At 27.9% G+C, this 20,933-nt stretch overlaps 1 protein-coding gene across 3 annotated transcripts in view; it reads right to left on the reverse strand.

Moving 5' to 3' along the window:
- The window catches only part of LOC136990117 (glutamate-gated chloride channel-like), a 106,444-nt gene extending 91,199 nt beyond the window's left edge, over positions 1-15,245 (reverse strand). For 2 of the 3 annotated variants that reach the window (XM_067288482.1, XM_067288479.1), the window contains exon 1: positions 13,882-14,033. The gene's annotated coding sequence lies outside the window, so the exon portion shown is untranslated. Of the gene's footprint in view, positions 1-13,881; positions 14,034-15,054 lie in introns of those variants that run through there. The other variant, XM_067288481.1, reaches the window with a different exon arrangement.
- Between the last annotated feature and the right edge of the window lie 5,688 nt (positions 15,246-20,933).

Genomic DNA, 20,933 nt, shown 5'->3' on the forward strand with positions numbered 1-20,933 from the left:
ATAAATAATAATAAATTAAACTGGAAATGTTACGGGCAAAAATATACATAAGTTGTTGAAAAGGCGAATTTGACAATAAGAAATTACTTTTAGTACCCAATAAAGAGGAGGAAACGGCCTCATCAAAAGCTAACCACGTGATGGGAAATGTGTTAACATTTCCTTTCAGGTAAGTTGATATCACCTGATTGAAAGTAATGCAATCTTGTCATTTGAAATGTCAAATGATGATATTGATACGTAAAGAGAATAAATATATATGTATGTATATATGTATTTTAATAAATTGTATTTTATGGAGTTTCTAAAGCTATCCGCCACTGAAAATCGCGTGGCAGGATAGTTAAGTCTGAATTATCCATTAAGATATACACCATCGGGTTTGTTGATACCAGTCACCATGGCAATGAAAGTACGGTTGAAGCAACACATAAAAATTATATATAAACAAGTCACGTGGTAATTGCTACACGAATATTTTAGGAATGAGTGATTAAAGCAGATTTTAAAAATGCTTTATTTAATACAAAAATATGGGCATTTCCATTAAATGCTGTTACTGTCCACTTCTTTTTATAAATTTCTCTCCTCCACTTATCGCTAGCGATTTGCGCGATTATCGTCAAGCCATTCGCATCGCATTTATCCCGCATAAATTATTATTTTTTTAAATAAATTATTATTATTGATTTTAACAGAATTTATTTAAATATTATTTTTTTCCAATAAAACTTTTTAATTCCGATATAATACCTTAATTGGGCTGCAATTTGAAAAAACTGTAGACCTATAAATTCCCACTGTTGTCCGTCCATCTGTCTGTCTGACCTTCCTGAATCTCGAGGGCAGTGTTAGATAGATTAAAATCAGGATCAGATAGGAAATCTTATGGGCAGGAGGCCCCGATTAACTACATACGAACTTCCGGTATATGGAAAACCTTGAATCACGTTTTCGTATCTAGTATCCCGAAATCCATATTCCAAAAATTACGTGACTTCCGGTTTATACCGGAAGTCACGTAATTTCCATTTCAAAATTTCCACACAACGGAGTTACATAGATGACCGGCACGGCTTTATTGTTAAAGGAAAAGTATCATCTACAGGGGCAAGACACTACTAATTTGAGGTGGAAAGCATATATTTTAAATTAAATAAATTAAAAATATGATTAAAAATTGTTTCTTTTTAATTTATTTTATTTAGAGGAGCTTAATTTGCTTGTAAATTGATAAAACTTTTATTCTACTGTTGTATAAATCTATAAATATTTATCATATGCAGAAGGATTTCTTTGAGTTTTGATAAATAAAGTGGTTTTTAGCTAATTCAAGAAATAATTAAAGTAATATAAACCAAAATAAAATAATTTTTACTTCTATATAACACGACTAAACCTCGAAACGACAACAGGAGCAATATGAAGCGATAATCCCTTCCTTCCTAAAGTAAAAGGATAGAATAGGGAAGGGGGAAAAATGGCGCATTGATCGCCAGGACATTTTTAGGACGAGTGTTAAAAGTTTTGTACGGAACGTTTTGACTGATAACTCGATTAGGATTGATTCGAAACACAATCCGATATCAACAAGAAAGATCTAAAGCTTTTAGTTGAACCCTCTATATCCGTTCTCAATTTAATTTGGTGAGAAAGAAAATCTAAAAAAACGAGAGGGAAAACCGGGGGAGGCATCTCTGGCATCTCAAGAATTCTGCTGCTAGTGCTATAGGTAAATGAGATCTTGTTTATCAGATAGAAATTGGCTGACTCTTATATAAGTGAAAGTGCTGGATCAACCACTCGATATTAAATTACATACAGTCCTTTTTCTAAAGAAATGCTTGTTTGAAGTTAAAAATATTTTCCATACAAAAAATTGCGGCATCTTTTGATGATGGATTTATTAAATGTTTTGGGATTTTCTTTCGCCCAAATAATATATATATATATATATAGGACGATATTTGAATTTTTATCTACGGAACTTATGTGAAGATTTATATATCAAAAGAATTTTCGATGAGTATCCTCTTTAAAAATAGAACTTATAACTTTTTTCTCAAAGAGAAGAATACCCATTCGTATCATACAGTATCTTTAATCCTCTTCTTGATGGAAACATAATAATCGCTAGACCGAGTTACCTTTATTCTCTCTTTAACATCTAGAACTTATTTTTTCCTCTCTTGGAAGATGTAGAGAACGGATAAAACTCATGCATTTTCATTGTCCTTTACACTAAATTTATAGCTAGAAACGATTTTTATTTAGTAATGAATATTGCCATTAAACTTGAATAATCATCTTTGATGTATTTGTAATTGTTTACATTTATACAAAAATAACTTTTGACATTAATCTTTAATTTATGTCTGAAAATTAACGTTAATATAATTAATTTTATAAGTAAATAATATCGATTTTAAAATGCCAAATATGTATATTTAGTGCTCCTATATATAACAAAAACTATGTTAAATTTTAAAATTGAATAGTCCTCCTGTTGTAAATCTCTTAATGCAGTCCTATAAATTTAAATTTAATCTATATAAAACTTTAAAATATTGGTTATAACATTATAAATGGGCTTAGATTTATTACCAATAAATCACTTTCTGCCAATAGAAACAACTTTAAACTCTCGTAGCATTATTTAAAAATTTGTAAATTTTAGTAGACATCATAGGACCAGTACTTCAAGTTAATACATTAAAAAGTCTTTATTTCTGTAAAGGTTATCTAATATCTGACATTGATATAGATATTTATTTCAGCATTAATCTGTGACTAAGAGATAAAGAGTATTAAAAATAATATAAGATCCAATCGTTTCTAAATTAGAAGTAGGGAAAAGACAGTAAAAAAACTTCACAGTATCTTCACAATTTCGTCATTCTTGCAACACAAGAGGAGTCGACTTTTATTTGGAGGATCTCCTTCACTTCAGCATGCAAAAATTTGTCTATAAACATCCAGAGACAAGCTTTAATAGACAATTTTGCATGCTGAGGAGGAGGTGGAAGGTCCACTCCATTATTTGACTTGAAGTTTGAGAAATTACGAAGATACTATAAAGTTTTTTGTGGTATTTTTTCTACTTTTTATTTTGAAAACGATCGTGAATCATCGTTCTACTTTTAGTTTTATTAATATAGACTGGACCCTAATTTATTAATTCAAATTTGGTCAGTTTATATATTGTCAAAATAAATGTAAATATTGTAAAAATGAAAACAAATAAATTCATTAAACAAACAATTTCAGGAAAGGAAAATTTATATTTAACTTTAATTCAAAGGAAAGAGTGTACACAGAAAAGTAAACAGTAATATTAATTTTGTGTACTTTTTAATGGAATTAATTCAGTACAAGTTTCTAATACTCATTAGTTTTTTTTTACTAAATAAAAATTAATTTTAATGAACTAAAATTTGCTTTTACCGTTTTATTTTTATTTAAATTTGTTAACATGTATATAAATAATTAAATTATTAATACACTGGTATATCTGAATAGGATAAAACTTTAATTTGTCTCTTTCCATTGCTATATATTGTTATATAATATATAATAAAATCTAAGAAAGAACAATATATATATATGTATGCTTATTAAACTAATAAAATGTAAATAGAAATTTTAAAATTCGAGGAAGATTTTCGTAAGATAAAAATAATTTCGTTTCCTTTGTTCCTCCTGAGTAATCCTTAAAAAAGTTAACACAATTGCATCTATATATAATTTTGAATCATTATTATTAATTATTACATGAGTATTATTTATCAAATTTACTTTTTTCATAAACAAAACAGTTGTAAACAATATAATTAGGGACTATCAAACATAAGTAATCAAGTATTTAAGCCATTGATAAGCCCCAGTATTGTTTTATTTATGAGAAAATGAATGTGATAAATAATATAATTTTGAGATTTTCTTTTCAAATTAGTAATTATGTTTACATGTATTTTAAAATTTCATTCTCAATTGAATTTTACATTTGTTTTGTTTAATATTTATTGAGATACATTACGTTTCATCTTGTAAATGCATTTACTATTAGTTTAAATTATTGTTGGATTAATAATTTCAATATGTGTAAAATTCAATAGATATATTAATGTGTGTGTGTGTATTGTGTGTATAAATAAACACGCACGCACGCACCTACAAACACACACACACATGTATGTATGCATATATATATATACACAAGGCCGAATCTATCGTGAAGCCAATGAAATGGCCTCTAGAAATCTCAATTTTTTTCCTACTTACAGTGAATAGACATTAATATTTATTAATATTTACTTATGAATATCACCATTATTCAAATTTCAATATATTTAACAGAAAAAATATTAGTGAAAAACTAGTATTCTCCTATAAAATTAGAAGGTTTTCAATGATAATTCTATATTTAAAAATATATAAATTAATTTTGGTGGCTCTGTATATATACATAATTGACCTCAATAATTAATACCCCATTTTTAACTTTAAAATTATATAGATATATAACATTCATTTCCTAATTAACAAGCCGGTAATGAAACGAGTGTTCATAAACACAATAATTATTTACTCTTGCAGATTACTTTTTATATATATAAAATATTTCAAAATGGAAGAATTTTTATGTAACATTAAGTATCAAACTGTTTTGTATAGAATATTTTCTTTTGTAAATAAAATAAATGTTTCTTTTCAGTGCTATTTACATATTTTCCTCGAAACATCGATTAAATGTCATTCCAACGCATAAAAATTAAAAATACTTCTCCAAAATTTCTTTAAACAATTAAAAAAAACTTATAAATAATTAACGATTTTCATCTAAAATAAAATTTAAAAATTTTATTTTATTTTTTTTTTGTCGATTTTTTAAATATAACATTTTTTAAATATAATTATTTCATATTTTTTGCAAATTCCTGTATAAAATTTCTAATAAATTTCATAATATAATTAATATTTACGAACTTTGTTCATTAAATTATTCACTTTCTTTCATACTTAACTCATAAAGAAAGGGAAAAAATGATTTTTGCCCCTGTTTTTAAACTTCAATTTAACAAAGTATTTAGTCAATTTGGTTAATGTAACCCTTGGTGCCAAGATGGCGGCTCGTCTCTGATTCCAGCAAGGAAACAGTGGGACGCACGTTCTAACCCAACCTAACCTATTCTAATAATTTGGTTGCTAATAATTATGGCAATTTATTAAAATAGGTTAGGTTAGAACGTGCGTCCCACTGTTTCCTTGCTGAAATCAGAGACGAGCCGCCATCTTGGCAACAAGGGTTACATTAAACCGTAAAGTTTAAATACAATTAAATACTAACAACAACAATAATAATAATTACAATTAATTCGACTATATACGTTTAAAATTTTCAATATTTACAATAGCCACGTGATCAAGATTCAATATTATTCCTAATTATTTCGGATTTAAATAGAAACTGAATATTTATATATATAATTTTATAAACGTAAAATATTCTTTTAAACAATTCAAATATTATAAAATTATATTTATTTATTTATTTATATGTTTTTTTCTATCTCTTTCTCTTCCACTTCCCTCATCCTTATTAATTGATTAATTATTAGACCATGTTGCTCACAATAACTGAGTATATTAACACAATTTACGTGGAATATACTAAAATAATACATGGAATATACTAATAATTAATCATTTTATTTATTATGATTATTGTTCGTAGTGTTTTCCTGTCTTGAAGTCTCTCCCTTAACATTGCATCCAGATATTTCTGTATATTATTATTATTATTATTAAAAAATAATTATTTATGTATACTTATACACAAAAAATGATTTTCCTAAGCGAATTTACTTTGTGAAAGGAACGTATATTTTTGTTTTTAAACTAATGGATGAGCTGTTGTCATAAAAAAGATTAAAAAATCAAAGCCCGCGGCTCTTTCTTACATAAATAAATCAGTAATTTTTTTTTCTATTCTTCGAAGAGATAAAACAGATATCTTTGCAAATGTTGTAGGAAATATATTAAGTTAAATTCGAGTAATATTTGAAATATAATTTCCTTTATCGTTATTAAATGCAAACAATTAAGTTAAAAGGAAACGTTTAAAATATTATTTAATGAGATAAAAAAAATTATAATTGTGTTATACGAATTATAAGTAAACCTTGTTACTTGTTACATAATTTTGTTTATTAGTGTATCAGATATGAATATGCAATCCTACGCCAATCAATAAATATCGATCGTGTTTATCAGTTTTTTGATGAAAAATATATAGAAATATTAATAAAAAAATATGCTATTTTTCTAACGTATCCTTTATAAATTTTAATTTAATTCAATTGTTTTTTACATCCCTTTCTTATTTCTCTATGTATACTAAATATTGGACTGTAGTGTAATTAAATACAGTTAATAAGCCATTTTAATTAAGATAACCTAACAAAAAAGTAATAAATACATAATAATTTTCTACTGGTATAAATCGTGATTAATAAATACCCAATAGAAACTATTATTATATGATTTAAACCCATTAAAACTATATTATGTAAGTGTTAATTAGGATTAAGTAACATAAAACATTATATTTTACATTTCATAAATTTAAATTTTAACTGAATTTGGGTGTGGCTATAAAATATTCATTAAAAATTATTGTCTTTTTATCTGGGAGGATTTTACATATCAGATTTTAATAATTAAAGGCGCACTCTTCTATATATTAATAAATATATTAGAAATTTCCATCAGCTACTAAATAAAATTTGGTACTTGAACGAAGAAATTAGATTTATAAATCAGTGCAAACTTTTCTAAAGTATCGCTTAAATTATTCATAATTTACATGATCCTAACAAAATTCGAATATATACAAAAATACAGGCCTACATTTCGTTAAAAACTAATGAAAATGCTACTTAAATTACTAATAATTTCAACGTTTTTAAGGCTTTAAAAAAATGAATAAATAAAAAAAATTTTATTTATATCGTTTTATCTTCTAACAATTTTTCTTAAAAAATATAATAAATAATTCGAGAAGTTATATAATACAGTATTTTAGATACGAATTTTTAATTACATTATTTTCTAGAATTTTTAACGTTTACGTATAAGCTAATTGTTTACTTATTAAGTTTTAACAATTAAAATTTTAAATGACTGTCTTATTAATTCATTTCGTTTCTATAACGACCATTTAAAGAGCTTGTTTTCGCATTACTTCATAACAATTGGCGAATTTTAATAGCAGAAAGCAAAGAAAAAAACTCAACCGGGAATCGAAACCATTTCCACCAGATCTTTCACAATAATACTTTAAAACGAGAAAGAAAATCGTAAACAATAAAGACTATATAAACCGTTTTCCTCTTCCAAGAAACTCTGTAGTTATGCATGTTTTATTCATTAATGAGATTTTGGTATGAAATGAAGACACGCCTACAAGATTATTCTAACCTAGCACCCATGACATCTCTCCAAGTTGTGCTTTGCCTAATGTTCTAGTAGTAATGCATATTCTTCATTTATCTTTGACAGAACAATTCGTTTAATTTAATGAATTCACAAAAGGTAATTTCTCTGCATAAGCTATCAATTAAACTTATGACGAGTCACCCGAAACTTTCCTCTTTTATCGTGCAAAAAAAAAAACAGCGTGAGAGAATATTTTTATAATTAACCTCCAAAGAGTAAAATTGGACACGGTGTGGCCTAATCTATTTGTTCCGAATTTTTTTATTTTCAGAAGAAATTATCAATTTTTCGGCTTTTCAAAACACGTCGAAAATAACGAAATTGCACAGGTGCAAATTTAGGCGTTTCACTTTTATACGAATCACACGCAATTAAGTTCAAGGGAAATCGTAATTCATACAAATACATCGTAATAAAATCACGCAAATGAAATTGTTTGATATAAATATAACCGTGTTATTATTTTTATCATATAATTGTATACGTTCTTCGAAATTGTATCACCGCCCTTTATTTGAATTTATCATTAGTCGTATACAAAAATTACTTTTGCCTTGGCTTTGAATCGTTAGTCTGTGTGTTAATTTAAATATAGATCTAAGCTATTTTCACGTATTATTATTATTATTTTTTTTTTAAATTTTTTGATTGATTGTTTCCTGTTAAAATTTTTATCTAGTAGACTCGCACATTTTCCTTTTATAGGAAAAAGTATAAGTGAAAAATTAGGATTGATAATTGGACTGTCATAAAGACACTACGAAATTATATATAATTAGAAGTTTAAATTTGTCATTAAAATATTTGTAATGCCAATAAATATATTTATAACGTGAATTTCTCTAAATTTATCTTTGATAATCAATCATATTCATTCTTATTACCATAAATTCGTACCAATTTGGATAGAATGATACTCATCCGGATGGCATTCTCTAAATGGTTTCGCCACCTTAAAGTGCCATCTTTCCAATTAAATCTGGGGGTAGAAAATTAATTTTGTTAGCTATTATTTATAATAATTCTGTTTCGTGTTGACGTAATACGTTGTGTTGGCCAAGAGCAGACCGCATATTCGATTTGCAAGTTATTAATATTCCGTCTTACACAGTTCAATTAGATCTAATGCGTTGACTAGTTCGACAAACTCGTTGCTTTAGAACTCACTTAGCATAATTTTATCGTTTCTATGCCTAGGGCAATCCCCCACGTGTCTTTGCATCTGTCTACAGAACTTTGATTGCCGGCCATGACGTTACAGATAAATAAGATTCCGTTTAAAATCCTCATCTTAAAATAATAATAAAACAAACTTATCCCAATCGAATACATTGTAAATGCGTTTCTTTCACTATTTTACAGATTGGATGTCGTTATAAAGAATGACTCACGCCACGCAACATCCGAGAATCTATTTTTAATGTCACGTTTGTTGGATTAGTCCTCCATGGATTAATTTTAATATATCTTAAGTATATATATACACATATATAAATTTATTTCCAGCTCTATACAGTATTCAAATACATTAAAATTAATTATTAAATCAATAATTTAGTTAGCATCATCCTGTGTTTTCTAAAGGAAAGAAAGTAGAGGATCTTTTTTTTTACGTGAAAATACTCAAAATAAAATTTTTTAAATACGAAGATTTTGGCGTATTTTTTAATAATTTCTCATTAAAATTACATTCGTAAAAATTATTAAGGCCTAAATTACAATAAGTCTGATAAGAATTTCATCGTAACTAGGTGTATAAATATCAAAAATTCAAAAGAAATGCTTCAGATACTTAAGGTATATAAAAATAAATTTTCATGGTATAATATAGGCTACTTCATAAAGTATCTGTCAAGTATAAATCGCTCTACACTTTATAAAACACGACTTAAATACAGAACCTTTTTATAATATCTAGGCATACAATTTATTGCGTATATTTAAAATCTTTCTAAGGCCGTATCTACGTAATATATATATATATATATAATAATAATAATATTTAAAATATATTTAATGAAATTAATAAGAATAATCTGTGTTCTTTCACTGGGACAGATCAGATTAAATTGATCTATCATTATTTAATGTGTATTTAATTGTTTATGTTATTATTACATAGATATAAATATTCTAAAACTTGGAATTATAAACACGAAAGAAATTTAAAAAATTCTTAATTTTGGCAACATTTTCAAAAAGACTGTTACATCAAAGAATGAGTTCGAACAATATCCCTAACACATAAAATTGGAATTTGATCAAATCCAGCAAAGATAATGTAAAGCACACTTTCTTGAGAACTTAAAATAGTTTCGGGCAAAATTCCCAAATTGTGATTTTTGTTCAAGGTCAAACATGCCATTTAAATTAGACTAAAATTAATTACGAAATTAATCTTATTTTTTTACGATTTAAAACGTATTATTTTTGATGAAACGACGATTAATGTAACATCTTTTATGCCCATAGTAAAGATAATGCAGAGAAATTTCAATAGATCAATTCCTATAGCCTCTGGATGGTTGCATCGCTGCAAATCTAGCCAATCACGATTAAGGATAGCATTTACGACAACACAAAATCCAACTTTATTGAGACACAAAGACTAACTTCTCTTTCTTAATCTGAAACCTACTAAGTTACAAGTATCCTAGAATAAACAAGAACAACTTTTGGAAAATAACAAGCTGTAATAATATAGTGTTTAATGTACTTTTGTATATACTTCCTTCTTCTGTCTAATCCATTCTATAAGCCACTTTCATCCCTCATTTGTCTACTTTTATAGCGTGTTCAGAATTGTCGATTCCGCAAATTCTTACTTCATTTTCCTTTGCGATTCAATACCTTAAAATTCTACTAGTGAAAATCCTTTTTTGGAGTTTTAAAAATTATTAGCTGAAAACTTTATTTCTAAAATAAATTTCGAAAGGAAAAGTGTTATTTAATAATGTTATCTGATGGCATTTTAGGCTGGTTTTATGATTCTCAGCATCTGTGACGTACTTATGGGGGTGGTGTGGATGTGGATCTTCAAGAGGCTTAAGGAATAAATTTAAATTTAAAAAAAAACCTAGAAAATTTGAACCTGTAATGCTTTTGTTACGCTTAATTTATGGTATCCTTAATTTTTCTTCATTCTGATTGTACTTTTTAGATCACCCTCGCAGATCATCCCCAGAACAAAATCTTAGTATGCCACTGCTCAGCTTAGATTTCCTCGTTAAATATTACTACAGATAAATATTATCGGCATTATTAATATTATTATTACTTAAATGAAGTTGTTTTATATTATAAATTTTATAATTAAGACAAATTTTTCTCTCAAACTTTTCCAAAATTTGTTTGAAAACATATGAAAATGATATGCTTATAACAACTCGTGATTTATCTTTATTGCTTTATATTTTCTGTTTCTATAACAATGCTGTTATTGTTTAAAGATTAAATGGTTTATATATTATAGAATAGATTCTCATAAACATACTGAAACTGACTTTCATAATTTATGGACAAATGTCTAAATTTTATTTCGCAAGCAAACATTAGAACTATTTTATTGACACCAATAAGGCAATTATATTGGAGGCCTAAACGATCAAAACCTCTTCAAAATAAATTGCTGCTATACAACTCGACCACATTCTAAACTAAGTTATATTACACACACTACGTACTGTACTATAAGTAGGTTAAAATCCCTAAGTACCTTTAATATTTATCAAAATACAACATCATTAAATCAATTTTAAAGCTGTCTACACCATGCAACGTCATTTAATATATTTTATAGATCTTACTATTTACTATTTATTCAAATATTCCCATTGTAAAGAATATAAATAGTCTCGTCTATTTTGTCAGGGTTATCGTGAATATTTTACTTTCAAGCGATAGAATCCTCCAGAAAACAGTAAACAAAATGTAAGAAATAGCAAATCCGTAGAGTATAAAATTCGTTTTTGGTCCCATCGGCTGAAGTCCCTCACGAAAACAGCAACACGCCTGTCAAACTTCATTTATTCTGATTAATTTAGCATCCAAACACGCTAATTAAACCGAAGCTGGCAAAAATCAATAATAATAATCAATAAATGTGCAAGATAGTGTAACTTAAATAATGAAGAGATGCTGTGCCACTTTTTCCCCTTTTTTTTCAACTGAACATTATTTTTGAATCAGATAGGGGTTCCTGAAACAAGCCAGTCGTGCAAAATATCATCTAATTTATACACTTCTTCCCCTTCTGAAATATTACCAAATTAGTATATCGGAAGTAGCAACAGCTGTACAATGTATGACGGTTATATGCTCGACAAAAATGATGCTACCAATATAACAAAAATAAATTATAGAATTTTACTAATAAAATTTACCAATTCACTAAAATTTTCGTGAGTTTTTTTAATGGTGACAGATAAAAAGTAATTTATTCATTTGATTTCTGTTATATCTATACAGATAAACGAATTTCTTGGATTTTTTTTCCCAACTTGATTAATTCACTATCAATTTATTAGTTATCTCACAGTATTATTATATCACACAAACCTATTTAAAGAAATTAAATCATTTTTATGTTTTCTATTTTTTTATCTTTCTTACTCTTTAATCTAACGATTATATTTAACACATTAAACATTTTTTCCCCTTATATATAATGCTAAAGAATAATAATAATAATTTTAAAAAAAATAGAGAAACTCGTAAAAACTTTTATACTTATTGTGTCTATTCTATATGACTTTGATAATGAGAATAAACATATTTTCATTCTTGTCCTATTTCAGAATCAGACATAACTTGTTCTCATTAGTTTTGCTTCCCTAAATCTGTTATGCATCAGTGCAGATTTTACAGTAATATTTTAATAACAATATCTATTTTAATGGTTATAAAACTTTGAAAAGTGTCTACATTAATTAGTTTTCTGCTAAGAATATAATCAAGCTCGTTCGATTTGTTTCCCAAACTTAGAATTACTGATTACCCTGTAAATGTTACTTTCCATCATAACTTGAAGTATTGCGAGGAAGCCAACCTTCGAGCTTCGGAATAAATATGATATATTTAAAATGATAAAAGTATGAAATTAGAGAATTTTATATAGTTCATAAATATTAAAATAATAATTTATAAAGTAATGTTTGTTATTTAAAATACTGACGATTTTGTCATCACATCTGGAGTTCAAGATAGGAGACAGATCTGTAGGAAACCAATCATTCCGGACACGCAAGAAAATCATCTCTAGACTAAAAGATTATCCTAGAGTGAGAGTTGTTACTACCTTTAAATTCTTTCACACGCCATAAAGATTTTGTAGTTGTTGTTCTTGATGTATCCCCATAAGTATTAGTATTCATTAGTAACAAAGAGAAGATGGAGAGTCTGGATCTAAGAAGCGTAACATGAAGGATCTAAGAGAATACATAACAGATGGAGATTCTCCCACGAAGTGCAAGCCGCACTGCAGTCTACACTAAGAATTTTTGGTGGCAAAACATTATAGTAAAAGTATTATTGTAATCGCTATAAAGACTAAAAATGAAATAGATCGGCTGAACATAAAAATAGAATAAAATAAATAGTCAATATGTCATAAATTTTTAAATATTTTAACCTGTTTAGCTAATAAATCGATTTAAATCGTGTTTAATGCATTAATTTACAGTTATTAAGAGAAGAAAAACTGGAGAAAATGACTTTATATAAAACGGCCTAGCTCTTTGTTAGTACTGTACTCATTTTTTTTTCTTTTTTACACAGTTTAAATGGAAATTAAAGGAAAAATAAATGTGATTCTTTATTTTATTTAGAGAAGTATCACTATTTTGCTACTCTATAGTGATTTTTGCAGGTTGGCAAGTTCGAAATGACTTTCCAGATGTTCGCTTTCATTTCGGTGTAAAAATCGAAATGCCGATAATCGATTATCAACCGGAGTTAATAAAAATCGAACTGTCTATATAAAATCAATGTAATTTTCAATAGGCGAATAGTTTATACGAAAGAGGGTTAAAAATTTATTACTATTTCTGGTAGATAGGCCCATTAGTCTCTTATCGATAGAAAGGGGGGAACAGACTTATGAGAAAAAGAAGTAAAAAGCATCTTACATGATCCGCACTTAATTCGAAATATCTTTAATCCTCGTATATAGTAGGTTGACCTCTGTGCCAACTGGCCACACGTGACCGCAATACAGACCCCTTCTCTCTATTTCTCACGATAAAGGGAGAAGCGATCGATGCGCATGCGTGGCGCTAAAACGCGTTCGCTTCATCCGCACGGATATAACATTATAATGAGAGGAGTGCGTAGTGACGCCCCGGTCCAGGGCAGTTTCGGGGCTTAAAAAAGTTTTCTTTTACTCACCAGTAGTGGTCGGTGTGGCGAACATCTCGGCTGAACCTGCCGGCAGCCGACCCGCAGGACAACAACGGTACTACAGCCAACCCTGCTACTTGTATCTCGACGATAAACTGGCTATTCAAAGCTCGGCCAAGATCAGACATCCGGGCAATGGATGTCGTCGACCAATCAGAGACAGTTTAGGTGATCGATGCATGGCTGTCAGTACTTCTAGATGGGGCGTGCATGCGCGTACTTTGCCTATACTTTGCGCAGTATCTTCTTCCAGTACTGATTATTCGTGTTACTGGAGTTTGCTCCACATGTGCGATTTTTGTTGTGATTTTTCTCCCTCCCCCATCCTTCCGTCGTATTAATCTCGAAATCTTTAATCCCTCACCCAAAGGATGATCATTAAATTCACTTCCCGTCTACCTAGTGTTTGAGGAATACAAAAAATCTTGTCCAATTCCCAATTAATCGTTGAATATTCCGACTTTTCCGACTTCCAAACTGATCAAGATTGCAGAAGAATCTTCATCCGTGCGGAACGATTGTTAGAACGGCGTGCATCTCTAAAATTCCGAAATGATAACACCCTGACGGCAATGCAGAACCCCATACCAAAAATCTACTTCGGCGTTAAGTGATATTCAATGATAAATTACGTTACGCTTCCGAGCGACGCCTCTGTTTGTGTACTACTAAAGTGCTTAACAAATGCATCGAAAGGCGATAATGAAAATAATCGTAACTAAGCTCTGACCATTCGTTAACTCTTATATTTGTTTTGTTACAGATAAAACTTTATAAATCGATAATGACCCGTCGTGATTATCATCTCGTAAGTGTTGAGTGACGCCGTTGATACTGGGGTCATCCACTAGCGAATTGGAGATTTTGATCGTCATTTTTCCCTCCATCATTTTCACTATTGATAAATTGTTTAAGATGATAATCGCCCCTCTTAAAAAGGCGACAATTTTTCATCATTATCTAATTTACATTCGCATCTTTCAATTTTTTAACTTGCGATAAATAAATTCGTGTACTACGATTTTAAATATTTTTTTTCTTAATTTATTATACTTTCCAGGATTTACTCCTTAGCTTAATTCGAGTTAAATTTACTAAATTAATAATATATATATATATGTTACAAGATTGTAAAACTAGCGGTAACAAATTGAAACTTACTGAAAGAATTCTTAAATTGGTGCTTAACAAGAAACAATTGTCCGAGACATGATTTTCTGCAGATATTTGTGGATGCCGGCGTGCAGCAAACTTGGTAGAAAAATAATACCAATTCCAAACAGCTTCTAATGGCTTCCATTTAGACCACTAGAGTTCTCGACTGCTCTGCTTCGAGTGATTCATGCATCACGGCTTTCCGCCAGATGGCGCAAGTTGAGGGGGTGAGGAGAAGAAGGGGAGAAAAAGTAAAAGAGTGCTTAGGGAGATAAAAAAAAAATAAAAATAAAAATAAAATAAAATAAAATAAATCCTTTCGGATTCAAACTCGATCAGTGAGATATTAATATATATTTATTCCATTAAATTTTTTTTTAAAATCTCGATACTAACAATTAGAAAAGACGTGAGGGAAATATAAAGAAGTTCTCCGACTTTAATGGAGTTATGATAAATCAATGCTGTTAATGTATCCTCGGAGATTGCATTGTTTATTTTTAGTAGGTGTTGGCGTTAAATTTAAATTTACTGTTTCTAGCTTTTTTAACCCCCTCTCTTCCTTTTTAATCGGTGTAAGTGTGTGATGAGGAGATTTAGATGTGGATGAAGTATTTCGATGATTTCGAAAGGTAAAAAGAAAGTGTGATTTGCGAGAAAAATTAGAGATTAAAAAATGATCCACTCTGTCTGAAACATAATAAAAGGTAAATCAGGTGAAGTTTATATAAGGAGTTACTAAATAATCCAGAATTCAACTGTTGAGGAACGTGTAATTGTGTTGAAGATTTAAAAATAATTTAAACGCGATTTAATTCGAATAAACATTTAATTGTAAATAAATAAGTAAGAAAAATACAATAAAATCTTTAAAAAAAAGGATGGAATAATTTAAATAATAAAATTATTCGTCTTATCATTATTTTTTTACATCACTTTTTGTGAAAGCGTGAATTACTCTTTAAAAGATACGTCTTAAACAATAAAATATCTTGGAAACGATGCAACTCCGACCCGAAATGGGCTCTACAGAGAACAATATTTTAAACAAACGAGCACCTGTTACACGCACTTTATACCTAAAAATATGTTTAAAAGTTTATAAATTTATAAATTCGTAAGAAAAAGTTTTTTTATAATTAAATATATTTTTAAAACATTTTTACTCGCGCCAAGTTTATTTAAAATATATTTTTGCCTTATTATAAGTTTTAAATGCATGTAAGAGTATAATACCCTTCCGTTAAAGACGAAGCAACTTGGATATTTATTCAGACAACAAATGATGTTTCCCATAAGAAAACATGACCTGTCCCATCAAAGTAAAATCACGCGATCTGTCATAGGATATATTTAAAGAGCTGCGCGTATCGTTTAAAAAAATATATCCCTTCTTAAGAAAAACAACATTCTCAATAATGTCCCTCATTTATTATTATTTTTTCTGATTTGTTTTTAAAGGAAAGTTATTTTTTAATCGACAACGTCGTATCGGAAGGGAATTTAACGTATCGGAAATTAAATAGCTCTGCCCAATTTTACAGCATTATTTTCGTGGCTATTATATATAACAGATGGAAAATAAGGTCACAGGTCAAAAAATTATCCCTCAACATCTTTAATTTCTGCACCTTGAAACGTCGAAAAATTCAAAAGAGTTGGGGTTTTTTTTTCTATATGTTAGTGTGGAGACACGATTTTCTTCGTCCAATTTGAAGCTTAATAACTCGTGTGCCTTTCGTCGGAATTTTCTAAAATTTATAGGGGTAGTTTGTGTTTTAGGGGAAAATTTTTGTAGAAATTTTCAGGAAAATCGGACTGTTAGTTCGGGAGATATGGACCAATCCCTTTAATATCTCTTGAACCAACGTGAAGACTTAAAGGTAAATGGTAGCAATTATTAGGGATTAATACAAATAAGGCCGGAAAAGTACAACAACAACAACGTTGCTAAATTTTTTCGAAATGTCATTTCTAGTAAATTATTTCCTAATTTCTTATATGCAATTTATATTTTTTTTTATCTCCTTTATCTTTGTTCTAAATTATTTTAAAATTAAAAAAGAAAATGTTAAAACTGTAATTATCAAATGATTTATATAAATTAGGATAAAGAAAGAAACATTCGATGGATAAGATTTTCATGTAAGATTTCATGAAAATTTCAATTAATTCCATCATTTTCTGGCTACAGGCTACTCATTCATCTCGAATCTCATATGTTTAGCAAAGATTTTTATAAGCAGATTTATTAAAACTAGTGATTAGAAAAAGGAAATGATTTTATTTTGTTGTCATAAAAGAAAAAGCGTTATGTTAAATTAGCTTACAAATTGGTTTACAAGGGGGAGGGAAAAAAGTAAAAGTGATGAGCTGGTGAGAGAGAAGATACGCATCGAGGAGTTAATTGCGACTTTTCCTATATTAATCGCACGAAAAATCTTAATTCGATTCTCGCTCTGCTTCATTTTTAAGTAAAATCGCTTATGGCGAAAAATTCAGAAAAATGCTTAAAAATTTCCTTTTTAATTCGAGATTTTTCGCACCAATAGTTCACGAACAAGCGATATATATATATTTTTTTAATATTATTATTATTATTACATTCTATGGCAATCCTCGGATATCAATCACAAGTTTCTTGCATTAATCTCGTGATTTTTACTTAATATATTTTATATTTTCCACTTATATCTCGGGGAAATTTTAATAAAATCTCTCTAAATTGAAATGGCTCTTCTTCAAAAAAAAAAAGAGGGGGAGGGGGGAAGATAAAATTTGACTTTAAACAGATTCGCTTTAAAAATAGGAGGGAGATAGAGAGAGAAAAAAAGGGATACAAATTCGCGGGTGATATTTCTTTACACTGGTTAAACTTCTGATACATTAAAACCGAAATTCAATTTACCTCTCTTAACAAGGTATTGAACTGCCAGCTTGCAACTTCCCGAATTATAAAAGTAGCAATCATACTATTATAGTTTCAATCGAATCTGCTACAGAAAAAGATCATTTTAAGTGAGTTATAAAACATAGATGGATGGTTTGGGATTTTAAAATGATCGTTAAACTCTTCAAATATCGATTTTTTCTCAATTTCAAACCTTCGATACCGAAACTGTGATTTAATAAATTTATCACCTTACTTTATATATATATATATATATTTCTATAATGTCTTTGATATTTTAAGAATTTTTATCGATAAAAGAAAAAAATATATAATTTGTTAAGATTTTTTTACGCTAAATTCTACTTACAAATCGGCCATTTTGAAAATTTTATATCCTTTTGTTTTTTCTGTTTTAATATGTGTTAAACGTTACACAACTATAATTAAATGTTAAAAAATATAATAAAATGCCGCAATAAATCCTCAGAGAAGTCGAGTTTAAATAATTTCTATTATAATTAATGTTTTTTTTTTATTTAATTTTTAATTTTAATATTTGTCTGTGAATAAAAATTTTAAACAATTAATCTGCTTATTTTTCTTTTAATTTATATATTTAAAAAAAAAATAAGATATTATAATTTAAATTTTTAAAATAAATGTAATTAAAAATTATTTTATAAGAAATTTATTTTTAAAATTAAATTTTTAATATATATATATATATATATATATAGATTCGATTATTTAAAGGAAAATATTTAAAATTTAAATATTATTTACAAATATAATTTTAAAATGTTTATATTTACTTAATAAATTATAAAATAATATTCTGTTATGATTTAAATTATTATATTAATTTAAATAATTATGCAAAGTTTTCTTTATAGAATATATATATATGGCTTCACAGATAAACAATTGCATAGACAATTGTATTAAATACAATTCAATTTTTATTTTATATTCGATATATTTATTTAAATATACGAATTATCTTAATATAATTTATATTAAAATTTATGTTAATAGAGTTTTGTTACGTGAAAAATTGGCGGAATATATTTAAATATCTGATAATAAATAATAAACGTAATTAAATAATTACGTTTATTTATTAAAATACATTGAAGAATAATGAATAAATATATGACAAAGTTTCCAAAAAGTTTAAATAATGATACAAACATCGTTAAAAATTTTTAAGAATTTTTTTTTATATTTTGTGAATTAAATACTCTAGAGATGAAGTTATATCTGTAATTACTACTCTTTTATATTAATTAAGTTTTTATTTTTCTTAATTTTCAAGGGGACGAGAACCTTAATGACCATTTCCATATTAATGCGACTATACGACACAAGTAACTTAGACGACGGTTTATAATTATGCTTAAAGGATAATTGCCAGATTTTCTTGTTCAAATTTCTTGTTTCGCTGCTCGAAATAGGGTCAAATGATAATGGCTAACCTGAAATTCGAGATAAAAAGTTGTATTTTATTTTTTATTGCAGGAAAAGAATCAATTAAAAATTTAAGGTACTAAAGAAGAAGAGTGCAGAACGAGAACCGTGAGAATGGATTTTTCTTTAGACAATTCTAAATAAAAGAGCTGCCAAGTTTAAATTTTCTGTAGAAAAAGAAACAATTGGAGAAGATTTCTAAAGACGAGAGTGGATTTCTGTAAAAATCAGCACTGCCAAAGTTTTAAATAGCTTAAAAAATAACCGAGAATTCCAAAAAAAGCCTTGATTTTTTTAATATTTACTACAAAAATACCGTTTTTAATTGTAAAGTTTTTCTTGAATGTTATCTTAATTAAACTTAATTTTTACAGATATCAACAATGCAGCTTTTAATGTAATTATTTATACATAAATGTCATTTTACTCGTATCGAAATGGATTCAATTATTGTACAGATATTTAATACTATTGCTTTACTGCAGTATCGATTATTTTTATCAGTGTTCAATTACTGTTGCAGCATTATTTGCTTTCTCCAATGATGCGAATCGTTCCTCTAAGTCATATGCAGCAAATACTCTTAATAATATTTTTATATTATTACCGGCAAATTATTTCAACGTTTACATCGACGTTTTCTTAACGTTTTTAATGCTTTTTCGCTGCATTAATCTAAATAGATTTTAGTTAACGATCATCACAATATAATAACTTAAGTAAAAACTTCAAATTTCTCTATCAGATATAATTATAATACTTGACAATTGTCGCAGGAAGTTAAAGTGATGATAGGCGGTTCTGAAAATCACATAAATGATTTATTAACTTTTGATGCATTATCGCATTTTCTCAACATTGGGAACTAACTACATACTTATCTGGAATGTTAAAGCGTTTTGATAAATCAAGAGAGAGAGAGAGAGAGAGTGAGAGCTTTATCATTCATTCTCTTGAATATTTATCACCTTGATTATCTTTAATTATTAAAATTTATCTCATTTTCTTAAAGAATCTGTCCCTTTAGAGCTCGATAAAGTGTCGAAAGAGCACTGTCATTAAGATCTGGAGAACGTATCAAAATATAATCCTTTATTTTAGAAAGATCAAAGAACTTTGCGTTTTAAAACGTTATCTATAAAGAGCAGAAGGGATTTCTCCGCAGAGCAATTCCTTGGGGACTAAAGTTTAACTGCATAACTTTATAAAATGTAGCATGAAAAATTTAAAAGAGGGGAAAAAAATTCTCCAGGAGTCAACATAAATCAAAGAATTCCGAATTTTCAGGAACTAGGAGAATTAAAATGTTTGCCGAAGATATAAAGATTAATTGCTAGATTTAATAATAGCTAAAATCCAATCGTAACTTGCGGATATCCCCCTAGATAAAAGAATGGTCTAGTGTAATCTCCTGCTGTTACTATATGTCGTCAAATGGTCGAGTGTTGAACCAACTGGAAAAATCCAGAAGCTCCTCGAACGTTCTCTTCCCTGCAATGTTTAGTAACCGTCCAAGTTATAAATA

This window comes from Centruroides vittatus, unplaced genomic scaffold, assembly GCF_030686945.1.
Source record: "Centruroides vittatus isolate TY-2023 unplaced genomic scaffold, ASM3068694v2 scaffold_861, whole genome shotgun sequence".
Taxonomy (NCBI): domain Eukaryota; kingdom Metazoa; phylum Arthropoda; class Arachnida; order Scorpiones; family Buthidae; genus Centruroides; species Centruroides vittatus.